At 33.5% G+C, this 11,030-nt stretch overlaps 1 pseudogene; it reads right to left on the bottom strand.

Annotated features, from left to right (window-relative positions):
- Window positions 1-2,562: 2,562 nt before the first annotated feature.
- Window positions 2,563-10,363, bottom strand: LOC107919622 (protein VASCULAR ASSOCIATED DEATH 1, chloroplastic-like; annotated as a pseudogene).
- Between the last annotated feature and the right edge of the window lie 667 nt (window positions 10,364-11,030).

The following is an 11,030-nucleotide window of genomic DNA, read 5'->3' as shown; positions in this document are numbered from 1 at the left end:
CTTCCAAAAGATGTCGATTTTTTCTTTCTGCAATTCCATTTTGTTGTGGTGTATTTGTACAAGAACTTTGGTGGACTATTCCATGTTTGGTTAAGAAAACACCTAATTGGTCGCTAAAAAATTCTCCACCATTGTCAATCTGAAATACTTCTATTTTCACACCAAATTATGTTTTCACCATAGCATAAAAAGGCTGAAACATATTTTTAACTTCAGATTTATCTTTTAAAACACCCAACAAATTCGAGTATGATCATCAATAAATGTGACAAACCAACGTTTTCCTGAAAAAGTCAAGACTCTTGAAAGTCCCTAAACATCACTATGAATTAACGAAAAAGATTTGGAGGCTTTATATTTTTTAGGTGGAAAGAATGACCTATGATATTTAGCCAATTCACAAAATTCACAATGATATAAAGGACTTTTATTTTTAAATAAATTAGGTAACAAATATCTTAAATAGTAAAAATTAGGATGTTCAGGCTTATAATGCCAAATCATAACCTTATCAAAATCAGAAATAGAATTTTAAACATAAAGTAGTTGTTGGTTGACTTAGATGGTCGTCTTCAAGAAAGTAAATTCTACCAAATTCTTTAGCATTGCCAATCATCCTCCCCGAGACCATGTCCTAAAACTTACACATTGAGGAGTCAAATATAACATGATAATTTGAGGACTGGGATAATTTACTGACCGATATGAAATTACATGATAGATTTGGCACATGTAAAACATCATGTAAAACCAAGAAAGACGAAATTTTAACAGTGCCTTTCTCGGCCATTGCCGAGAAGGACCCATCTGCTACTTTGATCTTTTTGTTTCCTGCGCAATGTGTGCAAGTTGAAAAAAGAAAATGACTACTAGTCATATGATCACTAGCTCCAGAATCAACGATCCACGTGTTTGTTTTACAAGGCTTGACAATGAAAAAAATAGAAAAATCAATTCCTGATTGGGCAAAATAGGAAGAAGGATTATTGGATGAGTTAGGAATAGAAGAATTCATCCGAAACTGTAGTGATTGAAAAAACTTGTATAGATGCTTAATTTGTTCCTTAGTGAATGAAGACCCTTCTAGAGAACTTTGACCTCATAATTTTCATTAGTTGTTTGGAAAGCTTTGCTATCCCTTGATTGTGAACCACGACCATTGTCACTCTTTTTCCTTCCATTTGTCGATTTTCCATGAAACTTTCAACACATTTCTTGAGTGTGCCAATATTTTTTGCAGTGATCGCACCAAGGTTTTTTTCCTTTTTCACTATCATCATTATTTTTAATAGTTACAAGAGCAGAATTATCATCATTAGCTTCAAACCCTAGCTTTATCATTACTTTTCTCCTTGTCTCCTCTCTTTTAACCTCAAAAAAAATCTCACGAAGTTTTGGAAGCAATTTTTTCCCTAAGATTCGAGATCTCACTTCATCAAATTCTTTATTTAAACTAGCTAGAAACAAATAAGCTCTTTCTTTCTTTTCTTTTTTCATAGCTTTTACACCATCTTCAGGACACTCCTATTCATCATTATAACACTGATCCAATTCTTGCCAAAAAAACATCATCTCGTTATAATAAAAAGTAACTTCTTTTTCCCTTGCCTAGCTTTCCAAAGTTTTATTTTTAACCTAAAAACTTGTAAAGCATTTTTTAAATCTGAATAGGTGTCTTTCACAGCGTCCCAAACATTTTTAGTAGTTCGGAGAAAAAGAAAAAGTTTACCTACAGATGCTTCCATGGAATTAATAAACCACGCAATTATCATAGAATTTTCTGACCTCCACTTGCTCATTTTTGGATCGCCCACCTGTGGTTGCTCAACTTCTCCATTTAAATGACCTAGCTTGCCGCGCCGATCAATTGCTTATTTCACAGACTGCGACTGTTCCAGATAATTCTTGTCATTAAGCTTGTGAGATGTCAGTTGAAAAGAAAGGTGAGACACCTCTGTCCCTTGAGTCGTCGTACTCTCGGTAGTTGTTTCAACGGTAGAACTTTCTTCTTCTGTTTGATTGCTAGATCTCTTATCTCCAGTGAAGGCTATTTTAACCATGATGTTATTAGAGAATTAACCTAGCTCAAATGCCATAAAAGTTTTCAAGAGAGCTTTTAATAAAACTGTTCTATTATTATTAACTAAAGAACTAAATTTAGATAGAGAAAAGAGTCCTAATCCTAATTGAAAAAATATTCTTAGAATATGAATAAAACTTATCTACCTAAATAAAATTTATCTACATAAATAAATTTAAAATATATATTTCAACAGTCCAATCTGGCGTGACTTGTTATTAAATTGTAGAAGGAGATAATATTTTGAGTAAAACCAATGATTTAAAAGAGTAAACTACACAGTTGGTCACCCAACTTTCAGAAATTTATAAAAAAGTTTGAATATGGTCATTGCCATTACATACTTTTATCATTATAAAAAAATTAAATGTGTGACCAAAATGAAGCCTTACTAAACTCGGGTGACTAAAACGAGTGTAGGTAATGACAAATTAATTGCGGACAACTAAAATGATAAAAAAAATATATAACAACATTGCCCATATTGCAAACTTTTTATTTTCAATGCCCAATATGAAATTTTACGAAAGTTGTATAGTTTACCAATTAAAAACGAGTAAAGATAAATAAGATAAACAGGAAATAGCAAACTTGCATGAGGAAGATCACAGCAAAAGCAACAGCTAAGAGTAGTGAAATATGGCCTCGTCTTTTCGTGTACGAGAAGGACTTCCTTAAAAACTTTGCTTAAAAAAGATGCAATCGACAAAGCATTACTCAAAGTTCCTTGCAAAAGATCGGCAATTCGTTAGTTAACATCCATAAAAGTAGACATCTGCAATGTCCTTACTGGATCACTCAAGTTCTGTGATCTTTCTAAAGGTTTCTCGATAGTAGCCACTTTGTTTTCAATTTGGTGTTCACCGTTTTCAGTTGAGCTTCCAGAAGGATCTACCCCTGCTTGCAACAAAGGAGCTTAGATTTGTGATTCCAGTATCTGCATCACTGCCCAAAGAATCATTATTAGAGGAAAGTCTTCAGATGGTAGAACCTCCTTGTTTATCAATATTCTGCTTCAACAATTCACGTGCCTGAAACGTTCAATCATGAAATTTGTAAGATCAATATTCAAATAAACTTTACAATATGATCATAAAAATAGAGGAGAAAGACAATGCCATGTCCAGCCAAGTTGCATAAGCTTCTTGACATTCTTCCAGAGTAGACTTCACTATTTTCCCTGTACCATGGGGCTTGGCATCAGATGAAGGAAGAGGTACAAGAAATATAATCATTAACATAACAGCAACAGGTAAACTTAGGGAGATATTCAAGAGAAAGAACACCACAAACACTTTGAAGCTCATCGGAAAATTTAAAGAACAACCAAATTTACAGGTTCAAAACAATTTGGATGTAACACAAAAAAGGATCTTGTCCTTAAGGTCAACACTAACAAAAATTCTAAATTTCATGTCATATAATTCCTTCCTCTATCAACAATAAAAAATCTATTTCATTCTTGAAGGAAATACCCTTTTGGCACTTTGGCAAATTAATTAAAAAGAAACTTAAGAAAAATTGACATGAATACATAAGAATTTTAACAGGAGCCACACCAAGATAAGCTTAGTACCAAAAAGAAGAGAGTATAAAACACACTATAAACAAGAGATCCATTAGCATTAAGCTGACAAACCTTTCCAAACAGTTTTCTTGTTGAAAGCCACATTCACATAAACCCTCGAAATGCAGCCTTCTACTGGGCCATCACTGTCTCTTTCTACATCCCAAAACCCCTGACAGAATGCACAGCAGTGCCCAGTAATACAAGAAAGAAAATTTCCAGTAGATGAAGACATTACAATATGGTTTTATCTTTAGTTCTCGATTTGAAGGGCTGGACAACAGTTTTCGTTACTATATCTGAAAAATTCTGGTCCATAATCTTCTCAACAATAGCAGGATAAATTTTGGCCTAAAAAACAACAAACTCGGGAAGGGACAACATTTCTACACATAAAAGCATGTCAACAGGCTCAGGTCTAGCATATACCTCTACACGAAAATAATCTCCATATGGTACATCATTGACCTCTTGTGATGTCTCCAAAACCCAGTGACTGTCAAAAGTGAAAATGATATCGTTGGGATAAATACAAGAAATAAGGGAAAAAAAAAGAATATGAAAGATTTAAAGGAGATCACAAAAAAAGAAGGCAGGGTGACCCAATCCAAGAATTCTAATTTAATATCTATTCCCAGTTCAAGGATTGTGAAATGCATAAAAAAATCAACTACTTGATGAAATGCTGAGAGTAGAAAGCACACTGATAAATTGAGTTTTGTCATATGAATCAGAACCACCGATATGTAATAGTTCAACGCATCAACTACTAGAACTTCAATAAATGTTTCTCACTAACAGTAAACCTATCAACGGCTATAGTTTAACACCATACTAAGACCTACTCATTTTAAAAAAAATATCATGCACAGCAGAACTCAAGTTTTGAATAACAAAAAAACATAGTACTTTGACATATTAATAATACGAGTGATTAAAATGCAAGAGAAAATAGGTTCTGTTCAATGATGCATCCATTCAAAATGAGAAATATTAACCAATCAACAGTGTCTTTAACTGTAGAATAGCATATGAAGCAGTAAAGCACCGTAAGGAAATACAAAACAACCTGTTTCTGTAAATTTGAAATTTCTGGGACTCCTTGCAGCTACAAAATTTTGCACCTTGTAAAAACAAAAATGGTTAATGCTAAATGAAACCAAGTGCATTAAACTGACTTGACAAATAAACCAATACTACATCTTCAAAAAGGAAAAAAAGATAAAACTTTTGTGCCATTATGATTATCCTCGTCCTTGCACTAGAAATCCATAAAATAATTGTAACAATTATATGAAATAATACTAATATCAACAAGGATAATAATGCTGGGCCAAAATGTTTACAAACAATAATAAAATCATACCAACATATACGTATGTTGATATGACACATCACGGACATGTCCAAATTTGTCATGAAGGCACCATGAAGAGCACTTGAATTCTGTAAAACATACCCATTTACTAAACATAAAGGCATACGAAAAAAAAAATGCTCACTTGTATGATATGAATATAATCAAAATATTAAACACAGCGTAAACTAAAAATGCATAATAGAAATATATAACTCCTCACAAGTTCAAAGAGATTACCTTTATCTCCACGTCTTCTATGGAAAGATTTGATAAAATTAATTGCATTATCTGAAATTGAAAAACTCCTCTACCTTAATCTGCAGCCCAAGAAACATGACTGACATAAGAACAAAACAAGAAAATATCAATTTTATCAATTTTCTACCATGTGGAAGAACTTATAGGAAATGAGTTCACAATTTACTACCGGGAACTTTGTTTCTGCAACCTTGATAAAATAATCAGGAACTGCATTCAAGAAATAACCAATTCAGATTATCATGACTTTGAGGAAAACGAAGGCGTAGTGTCATGCATAACTATGAGATTAAAACAGGATGCAATACATCACCACCCAATATAGAGGAAGACGATGGAGAATATATGACGTCATGTCTATCTGAATAAGAATGACAGTTTAGTTACCAAGGCTAGAAATGCTTTTAAGCCTTCATGGTACAAGACCTAAACTTAAACTCACATACCATCTCTTGCCACCCAAATCTGAAAAAGAAAATTAAAGATGATTCTCCCCATTTCTACAAGAAATGATGAGCGTTCATATTCTACTACTCAGTTTCCTTAAACAACTCCAAAATCAGTTAAGCTATGACTTCCTTTCAGTCTCCTAGGTTGATGTAGTTGAACCACCTCAAAAGATTGGACAACCAAATCCTCCCACGTTCTTCTCTCACAAATTCTTTCTTTCTTCCTTTACTATTCTCCTTTACCCTTCAGATTCTTTGTTTTCACCATATTTTCTGCCTATTTTACGCATGATCAAGGAAGCAACAATGCAGCAAAGTGTAGACAACAAATACATTAAACAACTACAACTAGAAATGTTGAGCTCAAAATGAGATAATATGTAGAACATGGGAGAGTAATGATTCAAGCGGGATAACCTTACCCTTTGGTGCATCACAATTCTCAGGCACAAAGAAACAAGTATCTGTTGGTGTTGAATAATTTGTACTTATAATTGATTCAAGACCTACTTCTGTATCATTTTCAAAAGTGGATGGAACCTTAAAATTATTAGTGGTGGAAACGTCCTCGCCCCTGTATAAAAATGCAGTTAAATGAAATGAGTCACAATTTCACATTAAAGAAAAAAAAAAAGGTCTGGTGAATTCACAATAAAATTCTCCAAACCATTCTGTTCATAGATGATACCCGTCTCTAGATTCCATGTCATTTATGAGGGTTTTGAAGCTATTGACCTTTTCAATTGCAACAAATCCATTCTCTTTGCTGCAGGACTCCAACATCTGTTCCTGCACAGACACAACAACAACAAAAAAATATCGGTACAAGAAAACAACCAATGGAGAGATATGTGATTTGCTCTAATTTAGCTATGAAGCTCAATGTTTTGATGAATTTCAACTGGGAAAAAAATAATAGAAAAAGGACTAATGCGCAAATGTTTAACTTCCAACTTTATTCCATTGCAGTAATTAGATCAAGCGTGATGCACCAAGCATAATATGAGATGCCAAGCTCACCGCAAAACCTCTAAATATCTTAAATTTATCGAATGAAATGGAAAATCTCCTCAAATTCTTACGAATTGATAAGGTAATACAAAATTGCAAAAACAGTATGTTATACAAAACAAAATGCTCAAAATAAAACACGTGGTGAAAATACATTAGTTTGCACTCAAGATATGCATGAATGGTATGCACAAGAAGGGGTATCGAAAGATCTAATCAAAATTGACTGCAATCAATCATCTAAGTTAAAATGTACATCCTCTTTCAATGATACTAAGCTTTGAATATTTCTTTTTCAATGTATAAGCTTTGAATTTTAGATACCTGCTGTTCTGTAATTTCATTGCCTCCATTACCATGCTGCACCCATCCATCATTAATGAGTTTGAAAGCTTCATCACGAGAAATGAATGATGTAAAGAAGTAATGCCAAGTGAAGTCAACAAGCAAAGTGAGATAGAAGAACTAATGCATGCATATTCACATAGAACAGACAATAAATGCCAAGCCCTACTACCTTCCTCCCTCCAGCAAAAATTTCTATTGCATTAGAAAAGATTCCAGCAGTCTTTGCTTTTTTAAAACTTTTAATTTCATTGAAAGCGATTATCTTCTGCAGAAGAAACCCACAAAAATTTCCAAAGTTGTTTCATTTCCAGGTAAAACTTAAAAGAACTGCCAAGAAAAGGACACAGGGAAACAAATTAAGAGTAAAATCAATGTTCAAAGTTTACCTTTGTTTCAAATCCAAATATATTAGAATAAAAGCAAATAAGTACATGTGGCCCTGCAAAAAGCATAAAACCTGATAATTAGAGAATGAACATAATTAGACTTAGAGCCATAAAATATTGAATGAATATACATCATCTACTCCAGAAACTCCACAGATTGACAAAAGTAAGGTGAGGTGATCTGCCTAGCAAAAAGTTACTAGATGCAGCAGAGTAAAGAAATCATCCAAGTATAGCATGCAAGTCCAAGACTAGTTAAGGACATATAAAGATGTAGAGTACCTGAAAAAGAATACCGTCCTGGAATGCACAGTTGAAATCTTGAACAAGGAACTGCAGTGGAGGTCAAAAGAAAATGTTCCTACAATATCGTTAGATGTCTAAAATGCAAAGTAGTGAGAAATTTCAAACTACGAGTTAAAAATATATGACCAAAAGTAAAAATAAAAAGATTTGATTTCTGGCATCTTCCTTTATGCAATGTTTCATTATCTCTATCATGTTAATCAGGAGAAAGGACAAGTTCATTTAAGGGCAAAGACTGTCAAACAAAAAGGAGAAAAATCAAAGGATTGTTGACCCCTGGGAATAATGAGTAGACTACAGACAAGAAACACTCACTTCTTTTGAAATTCAGAGATTGTTTTAAAAATGTTCAAAAATGACCAGAATTATTGTTTAGAATATAAAGTAGGAGAGAAAGAATGAACAAGCATTTTCAAAAAATTGACTGAAAACAAAATAACATATTCTTTGGTTGGTGCGTGTACTACATGAATGTTTAGGTATCCAAAACTTAACTACAAACTTAAAGTACCTCTTTCTCATCCATCACGGAAAGGATTTTCATGTTTACAAACCAAAGAATGCCCAAAAAACGAGAGACAAGTAGAGAATTGCTAACAGCAAGAGATCACAACAGACTAAAGACACTCACCTCTTCAGGAGGAAGCCTAAACAGTTGGCGGTATTCTTCACTCTTCAAAGTTGTTGGAGACTGAAATTCAGAAGTATAAGATTTAGCCATTACGCTAAAAATTATCAAGTATTTAACTCTTCTTTTTAAATGCATTTGGTTCCTCCTTTTTGGAAAGGCTTATTAGTATAGTAAGTCTCCATGCCTACCTTATGTAATAATTCCAAGTTTAAGTACATTACACTTTATTCATTGATTACAACCTCTAATAAACCACCTCTTTTCAAAATATTATTAGATAAAAATATTTAAAAATCATATTTCTCTTTTCCAGAACGCCAACCAGACAAAATTCGACATTTATCTTCGATCGAGCTTGTTGCCAAACAGCTACTTGTTCGCTACTAACCATGAGCTCACTCCCTTATTGGTCTCTCACAAGCATTCAGCCTAAGAAATTTGGCACCGCTTTTAACGAACTAAATGATGATTCTAAAATGCCCATATCATTTAACTTCATAGTACTATTACTGCACTTTTACCAAAAAGGTTGGCACTTCTATCTATTGTCTTCATTAAGATGGTCCTTTGCCACTTAGAATATCGAATGCATTTAAACTTTCAGAGTTTAAATTACGAATTTAACCACGAGAAGAAGAAATTTTCAACAGATTTTCAATAATATAAAGATTAATGAAAGTAAATACGCCTAAATAATGGAAATTTGTTTCGAGCTCACGCATAATCATCAATAATTGAGAAAACTAATGAAAAAAAAATCCAAATCTACTTTCTCGCTTATTTCCCTTTTATAAACGGAACAGAGAAATGACTTAAGTTCTTAAGAGAGTGATAAAAAGATAAGGAACCTGAATTTCAACATCTCTGTGACTAGTGTAAAGCGAGAGGAGTTCGTTGAGAGAATCTCATCATCCGTCTTGACAGCAAAGAGACTGGAAGTGAACGAACGGTGCAGTTTTGCAGTCCGCGCCAAATCTCAAGGTCAATGAGAGACGTTGACTATTTTATACACGTGGCGTGAGCATAAGACGTGAACTCTACCCCGTTTCGGGTTCAAAGAAATCCGTCAACCTTTAATATTTTATTTTAATAATAGGTCAAATTCTAATTTTGGTTCTTATATTATATTAAATTTTTGGATTTAGTTCCTATACTTTAATTTATTTATACTTTTACAAGGTTAGTAATTAATCTAAATTGTAAAAATTGTTAGTTACTAAAGCATTAATATTTGGGATTACCTACTAAAAATAAGAATAAGAAAATAAAATTATTTTAATTAAATCTTATATAATGACTTGATTAAGGGTTTTGCCTCGTTATTGAAATTTATCCAAAAAAATTATGTTAATTAAAGATAATTGTTTTTCTTTTCAAATTATAGTATACTAGAAACTCCAAAATTAGAACTTAACCTCTGTTTTAAATTTGTCCCCAAATCAGCTCGAACGATCCAGAACAATATCTAGGTTTACCTAATTTGGTGGGTAGAAAGAGGAAAGAGGAAAGAGGAAAGCCTGAAGGATAGGTTACAGCAACAAATAGATAATTGGAGTATAAAACATCTTTCGCAGGGAGAAAAGGAGGTTTTTATTAAGGCAGTCCTTCAATCTATTCCAGCTTACTCAATGCAGATATTGTTAAAAAAAATCAAGCAGATCCCTTTGGCAAGGACAGAGCACGACGATTTCCAATTATGGGGGGAACCATCTGGAATTTTCTCTATTAGGAGCGCCTACAAACTATTATAACAGACTACACTGGATCCTAGTAGTTATAATTTACAGGCCGAGAATAAAAAATTTTACAGGAAATTATGGAATCTACATATTCCTTCAAAGATCAAAATTACAGTTTGGAAAGTTGCCTGGAACTATATTCCTACTTTTGCGAATCTTAAAACTAAACGAGTAGTCGTTGAAACTCATTGTCCCAGGTGTCGTCTTACTGAAGAAGACAGTTTCCATATTTTCTGGTAGTGCCCTACAACAAAGGAAGTATGGAGAAATTTACAGTGTTCTTGGGTGCTTAATAGCAACAGTGAAGGCATATGGGAGTGGCTTACCTGGGTTTTCAACAAGGGGACAAGTGAACAGTGTCGTCTTTTCTGCCGTGGGTTATGGATTATCTGGACAAGTCGAAATAAACTCCTTTATGAAAATAGAAACACAACAAGCACTGAAATTTCCAATCAAATAGTTAGCTACGTTTCAGAGTTGTAAGGAGTAGAGAAAAAACTTAGCTTAGATTCTGATAGAGTTCTTTAACAGGTTGATCAGAGAACGTGCCCAGTTATTTATTTTGATGCAGCTTTTGACCAGCAGTCTTTCAGATCAGCTACGGGGTTGATAGTCCAAGCGATGGATGGGGAAATATTGGCTTACAAATCGGTACTCCATGTCGACGTTGCATCACCGTTTGCGGCGGAGGCTCTTGCAGGTTTAGAGGTAATAAGGTTAAGTATTTCCATGGGCCTAACTACATGCATTATCTTGGGTGACTCTAGAACAGTTATTAAAAAATGCCAGAGTACATATTATGATAGATCGATCGTCGGAGCAGTCATCAGAGATATCCAAAATTTAAAAATACATTTTCAAAATATGGATTTTCATTTCATTCCAAAATCAGAAA

The sequence above is a fragment of the Gossypium hirsutum genome, chromosome A12 (genome assembly GCF_007990345.1).
Source record: "Gossypium hirsutum isolate 1008001.06 chromosome A12, Gossypium_hirsutum_v2.1, whole genome shotgun sequence".
NCBI classification, from domain to species: Eukaryota; Viridiplantae; Streptophyta; class Magnoliopsida; order Malvales; family Malvaceae; genus Gossypium; species Gossypium hirsutum.
This window is presented reverse-complemented; position numbering and strand designations above follow the sequence as displayed.